The 18,009-nt window shown below is 49.8% G+C and overlaps 1 protein-coding gene across 2 annotated transcripts in view; it reads right to left on the bottom strand.

Moving 5' to 3' along the window:
* CMKLR1 (chemerin chemokine-like receptor 1) overlaps nucleotides 1-18,009 on the bottom strand; it is a 46,898-nt gene that overhangs the window by 28,327 nt on the left and 562 nt on the right. The window lies entirely within an intron of this gene.

Below are 18,009 nucleotides of genomic sequence, written 5' to 3'. Positions count from 1 at the left end.
CTTTATGTCCCGTGACATAGAGACATAATGAAATTTTTAAAATGCAGTCATTTTACACCAAAAGGTTATTAATATTCCAGCACTCACGAGGAAGAGAAAGTGAAATGATCAGGCATGGGCTGCTCTAGTTTTGGGTGGATTTCAGAGCTTTTGGGGCTCCTGACGCCTTGTGTCTTCCCCAGCCAGCAGCTCCCGTCCAAGAGCCAGGGACGGCCCAAGCCCAGCAGCGAGGGAAAGTCACTTCTTCTTGTCCACGTATTTTTTTAATCTCCAGCTCCCTCAGAAATCACCCAACCATGCCCACACAATATAAAAAAAAAGAAGAAAATTTAATAAGATTTCAAATTGCCTTCTCCTGAATTCAAATTGCTTCATATATTATGTTCATTATAACTCCCGCACTTCCCATTTTCCTCCAGTCTTTTCTTCATATAAGATAAGTTCTTGTGCTAATGAATTCCTGATTTTTATTTACTAAATGTTGCAGAGGAAATCCTCATTATTTGTGCCTCCATCAGCCTGGAGCAGACGCAGAAGGTCCCCACCACAGTGCCCAGCCCGATGGAGTATGAAGCTCACGTACAGCTGCTCCGCACGCTGCTGCCGAGAAGGATTCAGTAATTGAAAAGACCTTATAAATCAATAGAGCTAAATTGAAAACTCGGGCAGGACTCCACATAATTCACCTGCTCTCCTGTTAAGACTTCTCTTTACTTTTTTGGGAAAAAAAAAAGTTGGTAAAGGGGAACCTGGGGTACCTCAGCTCGGTGCTGCTTCCCTGGCACATCTGGCTGGGGAGACGTGCGAGCAAGTAATTCCACACGGAGATCATCTGAATGTCAGGCGACCTCCGATCAAGTGGAGGAAGAAATTCTGGCTGCTTGGCTGAGTGACCGCGGTGCGCTGCTTTTGCCACTAGCAGGGAGCATGAATCGGTGCCGGTCTTTTGAAGCTGCCTTCGAGGAGGAACAACAGGGCTGTAATTCCTGAGAGAGAGGTAAAGGAGTTCCCTGGGCACCCCCAGCCCCGAGTGCTTTTCCTGGGTGCTGCAGCATCTCCCCGACCTCAGCAAACCCCAGGGACTGCTGGCCAGCAGTCGGTGTGGAGTTTATGCTAAATAATTTGCCAGCCATGGCAAACAGCGAGCTAAGGGGATTTAGGGGAAGAGGAACAAGAGGAGGGCAGGCTGGCAGGAGGAGGAGAGGTGATGGGATCATCGGCACTGGCAGGGGACGGGCAGTGGTCTCCAAGCCCCGGCGATGCAGGGGAGCACAGCACAGCATGGGCGCAAAGCCGGCGGCTCGAGCCCCAGGTGCGGGTGCTGCTCGCTCGGAGGAGCCCAGCGCTGACACCTCGCTCGTCTCCCATTGCTGCTTCTGGAAACTTTCACCAGGAATGGTTTAAATGCGTCATTTATCAATTAAATGTGCGATTTTGCCAGGCAAATTAAAATCTGTCCTCTTGTTTAATTAATAGGGCAGCTTTATATTCAACAAATTAGGGAGACTCTTGATGAGCTAATTTGTTAATTAATGGAAGCCTGGAGGCTCTTGTTTCATTAGACGTTGGCAAATCCTTTAATCTGAAGTGTTGCTCCTCCTTCAGGACCCCCCTCTCCCTCACACCCGGGCTCAGACCCCAAAACAGCCCTGGCAGCGACACTTGCCGTGGGAGAGCTCCCGGCACAGCCCTGGCTTCCCCGTGCTGGGATTTACGGCAGTGGCTCAGCATCAGCGTATTTCTCCTTCCCCTTCCTTCAGGAGGATTTATGTTTGCTGTCAAGGAAGAGCGTGAGATCCCCACAGCTGAGCCGCTGGCTGCCGCTGCCGAACAAAGTCCAAACCTGCCTCCAGGAAGGAAAGGGCAGGGGGGGAAATTAAAAACAAAAAGGAAAGAAAAGCTTTTGACCCAGTTCAGAGTGAAAATTTCACTTTCTTTATTTTTTAAGGCACAGCTCCCTGCGCGCAGAGTTAATGAGTTAACTGACTTTAATAAGCGGGTTATGGTCCGGGGGCTGTGCTGCAGACAGCAGGGTGTCAATTAGAGATGCTGCTGCTGGTGGGTGGAGGATCCTGCGCCCATCCCGGCAGACCCGGCCACCGAGGGTCCCCACGTGCCCCAGGGGACTCGGCTCAAGACAGCGCGGGGCCAGCCAGTGCCAAGCAGTGCCCACCTTGCCAATGGCCAAAACCCATAGCTGGCAGCTTGGAGCAGAGTCCAGCCATCGACACCCAGATCGCTGCCACGGGAGCCTTGAGGGCAAATAAATCCTCCAGGTATATCCAAGCTCCTCGGGCCAGCCCTTTCCCTCATCCGGGGTGGCAATAGGTACAGCCACCCCCAGCAATCCTGTCTCACTGCTTCCAGTCCAAACAGTAGGACGGTGCTGAGGCTGGGTGGGCACCGCTGACCTGCTCCAACCGATGCCATGGCAAGAGGGATCGCACCGACCGCGGGGCAGGGAGCCCCAAACAAGCATGTTGAAACCAAAACCTCACCAAGAGCAGGACCAGTAACACCAGTAAGAGCAGCATGGTGGGATGGACACCTGCACTGACCCATGTGGAAGAATACACCATGTGCATTCCTTGTGATAAATACATTCCTTGTTATAAATATCTCATTACGGCTGCCCTTCATTTATACAGCATGGTACTGCAAATCCTACTTTACGTTAAAAAAACAGTAGTGTGATTTCCCAGGCTTGCACTATGGACCATTTTCCCCCAAACCAGATTAACCCAGAGCCCGAAGGAACAGATCCCTCATTTATTTTTAGATATTGGTGCCTGCTGCGCTAGCCATCACGTTATCAAGTAAATATGGGAAGCCAGACGACTGCCAGCAGAGAGTCACCCAGAGACTCTGTTATCTTTGTTTTTAATGGACTGTCAGTTCCTGGGATGTATTTGCTTTCAGCCTTTAAAAAGAAACACCAGCTTCACTTTATACCACAGAAGTTTGCCAAGTTTCCAGCTTTCTCTGAAACTTATTTCGCTGTAGCAGGCCCGCAACAGGCAGAGAGCACCTCGAGAGAGGGCACAGCTCGCTCAGACCGAGAAAGCAGCAATGAAAAAGAAAATCACGTTGAACGGCAAATACCTGTTACAGTTTCCACAAATACTTGGCAAAAATAAAAATGTTGCTGTTCAAGCCAACCCTGTTTGGGTGCCTTTTGCACAAGGGCACTGATGGTTTGCACTCTGGTACTCCACCACTTGCTCCTGCATGCTGGCTAGCTGCTGGGGTCACAAGGACGGGCAAGCTGGAGCTCAAGCTGGGTAAAAGCACGCTTGTATCTGGAGCTAGTTTCATTAATCACAGATTAATTGAGGTTGGAAGGGACCTTGGAGATCATCTGGCCCGAGCCCCAGCTCAAAGCAGAGACAACCTCCCAGTACATCAGGCAACTCAGGACCTTCTCAGGTGAGCTTTGAATATCTCCAAGGACAGAGATCCCACCACTGCTCTGGCCCCCGCCTCAGGGGTGATCCCACAAAGGGAAAAGAACACAGAGGGTTTTTTCCTTATGCCCAGTGGAGCATCCCCTCCTGCCATCTGCCTTTTGCCTTTTACTCTGCAGCTCCAAGAAGAGCCTGGGTCCATTTTCTCTACCACCCAGCTCCTGGGGAATGACAGCTGTGCATAACGGAGGAGGGGACAGCATCCAGCTCTTCCCCTGGGCCACCACAGGCTGCCAAAGCCAGGGAAGTCCCTTGGGCTTTTTCACCTGCCCTGATGGGTCCATGGGAGCCCCGAAACTGGCGGCTCTGCCCCTCCATGCAGCTTGGCCAGCTCCACAAATCAAAGGGGTCACCAGAAAACTGCTGCTTGATCCCCTTGTTTATTCAGTAAAAGAATTGTGTTTGGGGATGAAGTGCCGTCAGTTATTTTTCCCCTCTACTTTCTAGCACTCCAGCCTCAGATCAATAAGTTAATTCAAAATCATCTAATGAGCACTCAGCCTGTAATTTATTTTTCATAAGTGTTAATCCAATTCCTTCCGAACATTATGCCTTTGGGACCCTCACAAATTAGGAAGCTATTCAAGACACTTCCCCAACATTACTTAGGCAGAAAACAACATTAGACTGAAAATAATAATAATGCCAAGCTCTTTTTAAAGATGGTTTTCAGAGACCCAAAACATGTTTCATTTTATTTGATCCTCTGCTTTCTCTATTTAGTGATGCACCCTGGGGCCCATCCCCAAGCAGTTCACTTCAGCCTTTAATAACCACTATAAAATGAGTCTGGCCAAGAGCTTTGGTCTGATGTGGCTTTCATTGTGATCCAAAATAATGCTTATCAGGGGAACAGCTCCTGCATTAGCTGTTGCAGGCCCGTAAAATACACACAGACTTCAATCCAGGGCTTGCAACAGCTTTTAATCCCTGCTTGCATGGTGGTGACTCTCGCTTAGGTTTGGAAAGAGAAGCAGACTCCGGGAAACATGAACAGCCGATTCCAGGCTATTTTTAGCTTAAAACAAGAAATACCACAGCTTCTCCAACGACTCCAGAAGGCAAGACCTGCCCAAACTCAGGGCTTTGTTAGGAAAATCAAAACTGAAATGGGAAAGGGGCAGGAGGGTGGGAGGCCAGCGCAGTTTGAGGCCATGCTTCGTCCCCGCCTGCCCCCAGCACAGCCAGCCCCATGGATGGCATACTGCCAGCTCTGGCTCTACCAATGCCCTTCTCAACCCCGTGAAGCCATTTTAATCAGAAGCTATGGTGCTAAATTGCATTTCTCCAGCCTCAGTCTCCAGGCACAGCCCTAGCCCTGCTGAGCTTTTGCCTGCCGAGCGCATTTTAAGCGGCTCCCCAGTGAAAACTACACTCAGGGGCAGCAGCGAGGGATGCTCCATGCAGGCAGGTGGCACCCAGGGGACCCCAACTCTGTTCTCCAGGACTGTCAGGCACAGGTAACTCAGCTGACGCAGGGACATCTCCCTAATTCCTGCTGGAGTGTGACCGTCAAACAGTTTTACTAAGGCTGATGCATCTTCTGGGGGATTTCACCCTGGTCCTGCTCTATGCACCCAGAGAGCATCCCCCCTGCTAACATGGAGGGCGCATTTCCCACCCTGTGCCATTGTTCCCAACACATTTTATGCCCCAGCTGCATGGTCCTTCAGAGAAACTTCAATACCAACACCTTAAAGCATCTCTCCCTCTTCCCCAGCAAGAGGAGGTACTTTTCAGAGCTGTGTCTTTGTTCCATTTAAGCAGCAGGTTGTGCTGGGAGCAGGAGAGAGAGAAACAGATGCTTTTCCTTTGTGGTTGCATAACGCATCTCTCCTTTCACTTACTAACACGGCGCACTTGGACTAAAAAGAGAAAAAACCTTGCAGTAATATTTACTAGCCAATTAGGCAGAGACTGACTTGAACATCACTGGAATACCAGAAAAGAGCCAGTTGGGCTGAGGGGACATTTGCTGATTTTCCTTGGAAATTAAAACTGCAACAGGCTGCTGCTGGTTACAGCAAGGAGCTGGAGCCATCGCCTGGGACCTCAGAGCACAGCCCCGCTCCCAACCTGACCCCCTGCCCACCGTTAGCAGCCTCACTGGAACCACTCGGTTTATCTCCAATTTATAAAATGACCACTGAGAGAAGCAGGGGAAATAGCATCTTCTTTCCTCACAAAAGAACAGGATTTGAATTTCTGTGCCATGGGATTAGAGAAAAATTAAAGCTATGCTTGAAAGAAATAACAATTGCCTTTTATTTATATTTAGCAGCACTCCCTTGTACAAACCCCCACCAAAATGCCATTTCCAATAACACAACAAATTTTACAGTACATAAAACTCTGTGCACCAAGGGGGAGAAAAACACAACATGGAATTGCTTGCTCCTTCCATGCATGGCTTCATAGCATTGCTACTTTCCGCCTTGCCAGACCTCAGCCCCGCACCTCCGAGGCTCAGCAAGCCGTGACGGGTCCCAGGAGCGAGGGATGGAGGCATCTCTGCAGCCCCGAGGAGGTCTCTCCTCGCCACGCCAATTCACCGTGCGGCAGGCAGTGGGAGCGCTCTGTGCCAGCAGATCATCGTCCCTGCTGTCGCCCCGGTTATCCATCAGCTCGCTTTTGGAGCTCTGGTCCCCTGTCACTCAGGAATTATAGATCTACCCAGCAAAGTCACAGAGAAATAATTGTTTGTTTGCTGCTCAGCCCTCTGAAATTCAAGGGGAAAATGAGATTTTGCTTGCTTGCTTTAGATCATGGGGTATTCTTCCCTGCTGTGCTTATTTCAAAATCCCCACTCCTCCCATTCAGCTGCCAAACAAGTGTGGGGAGCTACCAGCAGCATTATAACCCATGGCCCCAGGTGTGGGGGATCAGCCCATCAGCTGGCTACTGGCATGGCTCAGCACCAGGGAAGGCTTTGATGAGCCCAAGGGGGAAATTTCAACCCCACTTCAGACCAAAACTTAGAGATGGTGCTTGCAGAGAGGCGGATTTGCAAAGCCTCATGCCTTCAAACATGGATTTAAATAGCGCCTGGACAAGAAGCACACTCCAGACAAATCGAGATGTTCCACTGGATACATTTAATCTCATTAACCCAGGAGCTGTTTGTGTGTTTTTGTTCAATCATTGCGGAGCAGGGAACCCAGCCGCAGCAGCAGTTATGCACAGAAGCCGGCAGGGAAGCTACATTCAAACACAGCTGAGATCAACCTGTCTGCTTTTACTGCCCTCCGAGCAGCAAAACCACTGCAAAATAAATTACCCCTAGCAAATTAGTGTTTCTTTGGAATGAGGCAAGGAGCTCGCAGAAGGGCCAGCTCCTCGGCAGGCAATGCTCAGCACGGCCAGGCGGCCGCTTCTGCAGAGTCTGGGTCACAGCGCTGCCCACGGTGGGAGCACGCAGCCCCATGTGGCTTCGTACAAAATACAGCAACGATTTATCAGCTCTCCTGCTCTGTAGTTCTTGCCCTGCCAACCTCCTCTCCTCCTGAAGAAGAGCAGAAGCAAGGACAAGGGAAGGAGCTGGAAAAGGGTTTTGGTTTCAGAGAAAGAGGGAAGACTGAAAGCACAGGGGCAGCTCCAGTGCTGCTGAAAGCAGGATTTACAGACCTCTGCCACAGCCTTTCACACCCACATTGCACCTCCATCCAGTCCAATTTAATTTAATTGATTTCTTCAAATGAGCAGCTGCCTGAGCCAAGAGCCAGGATCTTTCAAGCAGCAGCACTAATAAACACCAGCAAAGAGGATGTGTGCATGACCTCACTGCAGCCTGAGGGAGACGAAGGCACAACTCATCTCTACTAGAACTTGCTCTCCCTCCACAAACAAGATTTACCATCCTCCGACTCCCTGGGCCTTTCCTGATACCAACACGCAGCTCCTCCACCACATCCCTTTGGCTCTACCCAGGCGCTACACAGATGCCAGGGCTCAGACCCCAAGTCGCTTGAGAGCACTGAGGGATGGAGACTCTTCAAACCCAGGTCTGGCTCCTCAGTCAGCAAAAGGCAAACCTGGGTGCTTGGTGGCATCCTGCAAGGGCCAAGCGTGGCAGGGACAGGACAGAGCTGACACTGAAGAGCAGGCAGGAGCCCTTCAGCTCCTCTCTTGGCCGTGCTGGGGAGGCTAAAGCAAGAGGCTGTTTAGCAGCATCACAGCCTTTGCAAATGGCTTCTGTGCATGAGCTGCAGGCCTGCTGCTTTTCCTCCCCTGCCTGATTCCTTATCCAGTCTCTAGATGTCTTGCCTGCTAAATAAAAGACACTTTAAAGAATAAAGAAAAAAAAAAACAAATAAAACCCACCAAAACCCCCAACCCCAAGCTCCATTCCAGATGGTCTGGAGGAAAACTTGTATCATTTGCCAAAAACCTAGGATTTTGCTTTCTCAGTCCTGAATTTCAAGCTCAGAAAGGTCAGACCTCCCATAGAGACAACTGCAGTGCACTCTACTCTTTTCTCATCACTAGATTCACAAGGTTTGCAATTCCAGCTCATTACGCAAACCCAAGACTACTGTGCTCTTGTCAAATCCACTCCCTGCTTCTGCTTTCTGCCTCTTTTCAAGCAGAGACCACATACCCAGGACACGCGGGGAGGCCGGTGCACTAGCTGAATTCTGTCCCAGCTTCACGGCTGTACGATCAGAGTCTGTCCCCTCACCACCCCCGGCTTCACCTGCCCCACCTGAAAAGGCAGGTGAAGGAGGAGACGACACATCCCAAGGAGTTGGTTAGCTTATGTCTGAATGACGCCAAGATCTTTGGTGCAGAACATGAGAAAAGAGCAAGTCAAGCGCTCTCTTGAACTCCAGCGTTACTGAATCACAGTCATGCTGGAGGGAGCCCGCTGGGACATGTCTTGGCCAGCCCAGCTCACTCCCACCCGTCTGTCTCCAGCATCACTGTCCTGGCATCCCCCTTCTCTGCTGTCTGGATCTGAACTCCCCTTCAGCGCATGAACAAACCTGAGCTATTTTGGTTTGTGTAAGAGTAACGGCTTGCAAGAGCTCTGCTCTGGGGCCACAGCTGGATGGATGCCTTCTCAGCACTTGCTTCCTGAGACTCAGAGTATTTTTCACTTCTCTCCTAACTCAAAATATTTGAGAACCTCCTTTCAGGTGCTCCATCTGCATTCCCAGATCCTCCAAACTCTACTGGGGTGGAGACCTGAATCAGAAACGACGCATCTCACAAACATCAAATGCTCCTGCCAGATGCTTTTGTCATCTTCTCTCAAAGCCGGGCACCACGAGCACAGCGTACTGGAAGGCCAGTCCACCAGCTCATTTACACTGAAGGAAACAGCTCCTACAAAGCATTTACAACATCCATCCAGCATTTTCTCTGCTCTTAGAATACCAGTAAACAGCCCTGTTAGATGCAAGACAAGTCACTGGTTCAGCTTTAGCAGCTGCTGTGTTATTTTGACCTCTCGTACATCACTCTTAGCTGCTGCCTCATCCCTGAGTCCCAAAACAGCCCTGACAGGGCACGCTTTGATCTCAGGGACAGACAGGTGGGAACACTACGAGTTGCGGGACCTGCTACTCCAGGGCTCCCTGCATCTGACAAATTCTGTCTGTATTCCCCGAGCATAGACGAGGTCTAAGAGCAATTCCCCCACCATACCCCACGCTGGGCACAGCTGGTTTCCCTCTCAACACTTTGCACAAGAGGTGAACGAGAAAAAACTGAAGAGAAACTGAAATAAATAGCGCGGTCCAGTTCTGAAGCTGGCTTCGCGCTTTGAGGACAAGCAAAGGCTTACAAGTAACTTTTGCACACTCGAGGGAAGCTGATCAAAGAGGCGCTGGCTGGAAGGAGCCTATTTACAGCTGGTGTTGTGTAATCCCAGAGTATGCCATGGCAGGAAGGGCTAGGGGAGCTTCTCATGGCAGACTGCTGCTGGGAAGAGGCCAGCAGAAAGCCACAGTGGAAATGCAAGGGATTCTTCTCAACGGGTAGGCAGAACACTTGCTGCACACCCTGGAGGATCCTGAGCTCTGGTGTTAAACCATTTACAAAAGATTGCAAAGATATGCTCTAATTGTTCATCCTGGTGAAATACAGGGAAAATAAACTTTTAGAAATCAAAGGCTAATGCATGAAGCAGATGTGCCAGCAATGATAAGGCAAAGCAAGGCTTTTAGAAACCAAATTTCAGCTTTGCACAGATTAGACATTAAAATGAACTCACTTAATTTCATGCCATATGCAAATCTTTACCAGCTGTCAGCTCTGTAGTCACTAGAGACTAAATGTAATAACTAAACAAGAACAAAAACACAGCGAAGATTGGGTTCTGCAGAAGCCCGGTTATTAGCAGGTTCATGCTCTGGGAAGTCAGGGAGCCTGCCCAGCCTGCTGCCCACGGCTGGCAAGGCACATAGCCCAAATGTCAGCAGGAGCCTCAATTAAAGGTCTGCAAATAAAGTAACTATAAAAGATGAGGCTACTACTTACTCCTGACATTCAAGGGCTCCCAGGCGAGCTGCTGTTTTCTGCACGATCTGACTGTCACTAATTTGGTAGCTGGACTAACGAGTGACCCAGCCCTCCCAGAGCAGAGGCCAGGTAATCACCAGGCATCTTCCCAGACTACAGCTCAACGGGACAGCAAAGGGCCACCTCCATCCTCAGGCTTTTCTCTTCCTTGGTAGCCCTGGATATATGACACAAATGAGCCATCAGCCAGGAGTCCATGAATGCAGAACAAGGAGAAACATTGTTTCTCCTCGAGAGTAAAAAGCCCTTGAACGCTGATCCCCACCAAAGAAGAGAGCATCATCCTGGCTTGCACTCATACTGAGCACACAGCTATGCCGTGCAGCACCACTGGCCAAACTACAGCTCCGTCCCCGGAGGAGCTGCAGTGAATTATGACCCAGCATTGGCCATTCACCGAAACATTCAGCAAGCATCAGCTCCACTGAAGTAATTCCACAGAGCTCTTAGCTCTTGCCTGAAGCCATTTGCCATGTCTGGGAGAAATGGCAATCTTATTATTGCTTCCAAAATGGACAGATCTCTGAGAAAAGGGAGGCACCTCGCTGCTTTGTGCGAAGGCACGGTGCTGGCCCAGCCAGCAAAAGCAACAGATGTGCCACCGCTTTCAGGACCTGAACTGCATCCAGCTGCCAACACCGTGGGCTGGGGTTTAGGCTCACCTGGCAGTAGCTGATCATTAGCTACAAACAGCACAGATCTAAGCTGCAGCTTCTGGAGATGAGCAAAAGGCAGGCGAGGAAGTCGCAGTGAGGGAGGGCAGAGAGCCGGAGCTCAGCCTGACAATCAGTCACCGCTGGGGAGCTGCAGGGAGGGGGTGGCAGGCAGAGGGGTGCAGGTGTGAGATTCGAGTACTGGAAAGCAGGTAACAAGTTGGCTATGCGGCAAGAAATGATAACAACCATGCTTCATCAGAAAGGCTTCCTACCACTAAGATGGCATGCGGGTTTAGACAAATCACCTGAGCTGACAGACAAGGCACGAGCCCATGTGTGCATGCCCTAGCTGCACTGTATTTATTTCCACAGCATCTGCATTGCATTCCTGGGGAAAGGCGCAGCTCGGTTCTCCTCCGCCAGCATGTTGCGCCCACGTCCTGCAGGACAAGGCTGGGATGGAGCTGGCACAGGAGCATCAGCACACCACTCTCAGCTTCTCCCATCCCTTCACCCAGCCCAAACAGGAGCCTGCCGCAGTCCACCCCAGCGTCACTCCTTTTGGGAACAGGCAGCCAGCAGCGAGGGCTCAGGAACAGACAGGGCGAGCACAGCGTGGTGCCGGGGCTCTGCTGGCATTGGCAGAGAAGAGCTGCACATGTACAGTGCAGCAAGGAGCTTCCATGCTATGCCGAGAGCTTGTGAAAGCAGCTCATGGTGCTTGCCCTACATACCAGCACAGAGAGAGATTTACACACAGCTCCTGTTCCAGCTCAGCCTCTTCCTGTTGAAAGCCATAAAGCCCAACAGAGGAGATTTAACATTCCATCTCCAAAGTAATTAAATCCAGCCGTATAAAGTGAAATGTTTAACAACTCTGAGTTTTGCAGAGTGCTGGAGGAACCTGATAAAGATGGAGTTACACTGCTGGTAATAAACAGGGGCTGTTCTCTGCACCATTACTGGCAGGGGGGAGAGGGGAGCCTGAGTTTTAATTTGGAGGAATTTCAGAGGACGCATTTTATTTAGCAGCATGCAAGAAAATTAACAGAGAGCCATGAAAAGCTGTGAACTACACATGCTCTTTCTCTGTATTTCCAAGAGGGCTCTCGAGTCAGCGTCTGAGCTCTGCTGAGAACAGCACAGATTGCTTCGCAAATCCATTTCTTCCAACTCTTGCCTCGCCTGTTTCTGAGCGTAGGTGCTGAGAAAACAGTCAAGCAGAGTTCCGGAGATCAGATCTCCACGTCAATGTTACTAACCACAGAGATGCTTTGTGATTTATAAAGGATCGTCCACCTGCTTTGGTTTGTATTTTTAACAATCAGCACATATAAAGAGACATTTGAATATCCCAGGCTCCGGGAGCTTTTGGGAACTTAGATTCATGGAGAAGCAAAGCCAGAGCAGCCGGCAGTTACCGAGGCCTCTGCTCCAGAGCCCTTGCTTTGCTTCCTGGGATTTAGGAACTTAAATAGCTCTCAAAGACTGCATTCTGGGAGCATCCTCATTATCAAACGCTGCTCAGGGCAGTCCCGGCTGAGCAGAGACCCTCGCAGGCACTCCGCACTGATCAAAAGACTGAAATGTTGGACATCAGCCCAGGACCAGGACACGCTGGCCTCCAGCACCCAGCCCAGCCTACACCAGGCTCACTCGCAGCCCCCCGAGCATCCCCCAGCACCTCTGCCTCCCCAGCATCCCTGCGCTGGCTGCAGTTGCCATGGTGACCAAGCATCGTCCCCTCTCCTGGCACCTTTAAGGAAAAATGTCCCCCTGTTCAGCAGCCACCCATGGCCCTCCATAGCACACAGCTGTCCCCAGACCACTCTCAGATTCTGCCTCTCCCCCAGCCACATCCTGCACCCAGGGCTCTGGCAAGCAGCACAAGGACATCCTGGTCCCCCAAGCCAAAGCAGGCAGGACGGGGACAGCTGCCTGTGAGGAAGCACCTCCAGCCAGACACCACCACTGGCTCCATTCTCAGCTGCCAAAAGCCTCTTGCAGCTGAACATCACCAAGAAAAAATATAAAGGCAAGAGTAATGAGGATCAAGTCATTCCCAGATCTAAACAGGGTGGATTTTTTAAGTGAAGTCCAGAAGGGAAGAGCTTGAGGGCATCCAAGACTAGAGGAGGATCCCTGAGCACAGAGAGCACAAGCATGGTGCCTGGGGCCACCAGAGCCACCACTGCCTCCAGCCCCGCTACAGCCGATGGCATAGGCATCTCCCTGAGCACACACACAGGCCCCCAGGGACCCCAACAGTGCCAGCCTCATGCTCCCCACCTGCAGGAAGGACCACCTTCAGCCAAGCCTCACATCAGCGAGGAGAAGTGCCACCTCCAAGTCTGACAAGCTGTTGCCTTGCCCTCCCAAATCTCTGTGGGACACCTGCTAAGCTCCAACAGCTGTCAGTGCCTTAGCAGAGAGCAAGCTGAGAATCTTACAAGGTAAAATAGCTCCTTTTGTAATCTGCTCCTACAAAACACCTACCCTCTTGCCTGTTTTAGCCCTCCTTGTCCTAGATTACAAGCCCTGGAGACAGCAAGCGTGCAGAGTTTCAACTATTAAATGATGCATCTTGCAAATATATCCCCAGTAAGCATGCCTGCTGGAAGAGAGGTCTCTGCTGCAGCACACAGACAGCTCTCCACCCTTCTCTGCCAGGCTGTACTGTGAGCACTGCCCTGATCCGACTGCTCCTCTGGCACCTGGAAACGTTCAGGAGGTTGTTTTCACCCTTGAGTGGCTGTTGGGAAGCTGCTCAACTTTGTCCCATTTCCTAAGCAGGTTTCCGTGCTCCCCAATATTCAGTCAGAGACCGATTAAGCTCTGTGCAGCATGCCAGGAGGATGGGCAGCAGGAACATGAGCCTACATAGACTTTGACGCTAAATCCCTCTTAACTACCATCGCTTTTGTGTGTTTTTAGCTGAACTCCCCCCCTCAGCCAGAGGAGTGGGGAGGTAAAAGCAAGAGATTAGCTAAGCATCTTACCCCAGAAGCCCTCATTATCCCAGGAGGTCTCCACTGCCTCCTGGAATCAATTAAATGGACTGGAGTTGGGGATACCTAGCACTTCACAGGATCAAAACCCAGAGAGGAGACTGTGGGAGGCAATTTCCCTTCTGTTATTGACATGCAAATCATCGCTGCAGTAGCTCATGGGTTTAATATATTTCCAGATTGCCTGGCATGGAGTCACATTACTCAAGTATATGTGGCAGTTAGTCCAAAATGACTCTTATTATAGAGTCAGCATTTCCACCTCAGCTTCAAGGACAGGCTAGAGACGAGCATGCAGCCACTTGCCAGCCTGTCCTTACCCCTCTCCCAAGTCCCCTCTGAGGCAGGACACCCACAGAGTTTGGGGACTGTGAGTAAACAGCCAAGAAGTCCCTAATGACGCTCAGTGGTAGAAACAGATGGAGGTACCCAAGAAATGTCCTCTTCAACCTTGGGATCATGTATGACTGTGGCTTTCTACAGCCCTCAACATCCATAAAGCTGATGTTTCTTACTCCAAGGCAGGACAGCCAGCAAGAACAGGAACTGCCACGAGAAACAACATTCTCTCCCACAGAATATGTTGTTTTTTCCAAGAGTTTTCAGGTTTGCTCCCAATTCTCCACAGCTCCCAGCGCCATGACCGAAAACTCTTCACAAGTAGTAGAATAGGGAGTCATCCTAAATGCTGCCATTTCCACCTCTGTCCCTGCCTGGGGACAGCACCAGCCCAGCAGCGTTCGCCACTCACTTTGGATGGTTATTTCTGTGCCCAACAGCCTTCCAGACCTTCAAACCAACAGCAATGTGTGGCTGATTGAAAAACTGTGCTGACCACAAGTGCAATAATGAAAGAGCTTTTCTTCCACACAGATGGGACTCCTTATTCCCTTCTTCCCCCAAATTGCATTCCTCATTATACCCAGACATTGCAGAGCGGCTTTGCTTGGGACCTGCTGGTTGAAACAAGCTTACTGGTCTGATGTTAGAACAGCTCTGTCCCAGCTTAGCTGAAATAACGTCACGCTCAGCTGCAGTATTGCTTTGAAAGTTTTCCTTTTGTCCATTTATTCCCAGTGCCGCAAACCAATCTGTCTGAGAAGCTCATTCCTCATTATTCGTTAAGAGAGCCAACAAAGCCCTCTGTTCCTGCACCCTCTCAGAGCTTTGTTTTCAGCTATCTATTCAGTCTTCTGTTTGTGCTTCTCAATGTTTGCACTAAGAGCTTTAAATCATTCACTTAGCCTTGAACCCCTTCAATCTGAGTCTTTGGTTTGCAGCTAGAAGTAGTAATTACCACAGTGCAATCTAGCTCTTGCTTTTTGCTTACCCTTCTATTTTCTCTTTAATTAAAAATCCCTTTGGTCTTTACACTGCTCGCTAGCACTTGGATCCAGGACATGGTTTTCTGTTTGCCTTGCAAACAGTGCAGCAGAGAATGTCAAAACCGTTTTTCACAACAACCTTGCTTTGACCTGTGTGACAGCTTTACCACCAGGCATTTGATCTCTTACTTGCCCATCTGTTCATTGATTAAAATCCCATACTTCAATATGCAATTCTGTCTCTGCATCCAGTAGCTTCTCCTGACAACAAGACCCTCCTACAGACAAGGAGCCTTTCCCAAGTGATGCTCCTCAAGTAGATCACTGCCTCCTCATTGCCTCAGTTTAACCCAACAACTCAAGGGCAACCGGTTGCCAGCAAGCTCCAACTACACTGCCCAAGAGGACAGGAAATAAGAGATGAAACCCAGGCTGGAGGGGGACAAAAAGAGACCACCAGCACCCCCAGCATGGCAAGGCTTGCGGGGGATGCTGGGCCTGCAGCACTCCACCACCAGCCGCTATGCAGCATGGCCAGACTGAAGGCTGGAAAGGGAGGGCAGACGAGTCCTCCCTTTTGCAAAGATTTTTTTTCCTTTTAACATGTGGCCCAGGAAAGCCAGAAAGAAACGATACTAACGCTTCTGCCTTATCACATCTTCCAAATTTATGTCAGGTAAGATTATCCCAAGGATCAGCCTAACAGCCACCATCAGACACAGCACTGTGCAAGCTTCAGAGAAATGCAAGGCCTGTGCCACCAGCCACCGTTACACCTCATCAGCAACAGATCCCAAAAACCTCCTTAGTGCACAGAAAGGCGATTTTTAGCCCAGTACAAACAGTTCCAAAAGGAAACCAGAGCCTTACTCGACCGACTCGACTCAAATATGTTTTTCATGATCACTGCCTCTAAAAGCAGAAGGTAGAAAGGTCCAGGAGAGAGACTGCAGCGCGCTGGGAGGTTTCTACAGAGCAGCGAAATGAGTCAGTGCCATCTACTGGCTGCAGCGACCCTTCTGCTTCCACATTCACTGGATTCAGCCTCAAATATTAAGTAATAAGAACCAGCCTCTTACACGTCTTCTCCCATGACACAACCATAATGCTTCCAGCATCCCTCTGCAACGCCGTAGCCAAGGACACCATTTCAAATGCAAATTCCCCCTAGAGGTTAAGGGTCCAGATCAGAGCCATTCGGCACAACCGTGGCTCCAGACACGTCCATGTCCAACCATGCCAAGAGCTGCCAGGGAGCCCCAAGGGGCCAACCCAGGGCCACAGCTCCAGCATTTCACAGCCCTACTCTTTCCTACCATCTACATTGGGATCTCCCTTCACCATGTCAGACAAAAATCATAAATAATTGTGATTATGATGTACTGGCAATGGCAACCCTTGAGCTGGCCCAGATCTGCGCTAAGGAAGAGCTATAGAAATGCCAAGTACCAGCAGTACTGCTGGCATCCCCAAGGGACAGCGTGGCATCGTCAGCTTCTAGCACAGCAGTCACAAAGAAGAACCCTGAGAGGCGTCAAAGCCAGGATGAGATGCCAGGCATTCCTGGCTATCAGTGTTGTTCTCCTCTGTTGGATCAGGTTTAATTGGTGAACAGATTCTAAATGTGCTTCTCACCATTTTTAAAAGTAAAATACATCATTGCTCTATAATTATTCCATAATTAGGCTTGGGTGTCGAATCATTGGCACTGAGGAAAATACACATTTCTGTCAAAGCTTCCTCTTGAAGGGCAGATAGATTTGCTCATCCTTCAAATGCTAATTATCCCCCAAACTTATCTTTCAGCATTAACGGGCTCTGGCAGGCTCCAAATGGCTGGAGGACATGGTAATTTTGTGCTGCAGGAATCGCCTTGGGCTCCATTTGCTGCTGAGTGGTCTCAGAGCTTGAGGTGCTGTCAGTCTCTTTTTAGGAACACTGGTTGAACTGAGTTCATCAAGCTGCTTTTGTCAATCCCAGTAAAATCAATAAACATCTGAGAGAGCGGTTACTGCCTTCCCCACTGAAAATGAGCACAAAAAGGAAGACTGTCTCTGGAAACCTCCATGTAATGCAACATCATTTGCAGAGGAAGCAGGATGGCATAGGAGCAGCACAAAGCTAACCTGGATCAGGATGCTGTGTACAGACAGCATCCACACTACGGGACAGCATGCTCTTACTTAAGCACTGGCAGCGTGTTCTTTGATCATTTGGGCCAAAGGCGGCTCGTCCTCATCACTGGAAGTCCCCCATGCAAAGAGACCACCAAACCAGTAGTTCCTCTGAAAGGTTTGGTTTCAAGGCACTGTTCAGGAAAGGGACCCTTGGCACATTCCCAACAGGCGTGAGGAACAGTATCTGAGAAGGAGAATACCGTGTTTGTGCTCAAAACATCAGGAGGGATCTCAGAGCTGGCTGCTCTCTGAGGCTTTGCAATGGACATCCTGCGCAGAGGCAGACACAGGGGCAGGCATTAGGGCATATTTTGGGCCTGACTTCCTCTTCCCAAATGCAGTACTTGCCTTTCTTGAACTTCATGTTTAAGAGCATTTGTTCGTTTTACTAAAATAATTTAAATTTGCTCCTTTTTCATCTTAAGTTCTTGTCAACAAACCCAATCCAGTATCACAAGCAAGTTTTAGACACATTCTTTACTCCTTCACCCCAGCCAGTGCTATAACAGTACGCAGAAGCAGAGAGGACAGATGCTGGTAAAACCTCCCCCTGAAATACCCTACAGCAAGACGAGCCATCGCAGCTGAAGAACGCTGTTAAGGTCTGTGCTGCACAGAAGCACAGTGTGCACTGTCTGCAGAGAAGCTATCCAAGTCTACCTTCTTTAGCGTTCCTCTGGGCATGTCATGCAGGAATGCTCCAAACCCTCACAACGCAAAAGCTGTATTTACTGTACCTGCTTTTTCACTATTGTCAGCTACAAAGTAGAAAAATAGTTTAAATTACCACAATTTATTTCTGACAAACAAGGTTATTTTTCCCTGCCAGTGATGATTTGCTGTGTAAGCATCTAGTA

This window comes from Ciconia boyciana, chromosome 15, assembly GCF_034638445.1.
Source record: "Ciconia boyciana chromosome 15, ASM3463844v1, whole genome shotgun sequence".
In the NCBI taxonomy this organism is placed as follows: domain Eukaryota; kingdom Metazoa; phylum Chordata; class Aves; order Ciconiiformes; family Ciconiidae; genus Ciconia; species Ciconia boyciana.
The sequence above is the reverse complement of the archived record's forward strand: the minus strand, read 5'-3'. Positions and strand labels throughout refer to the sequence as shown.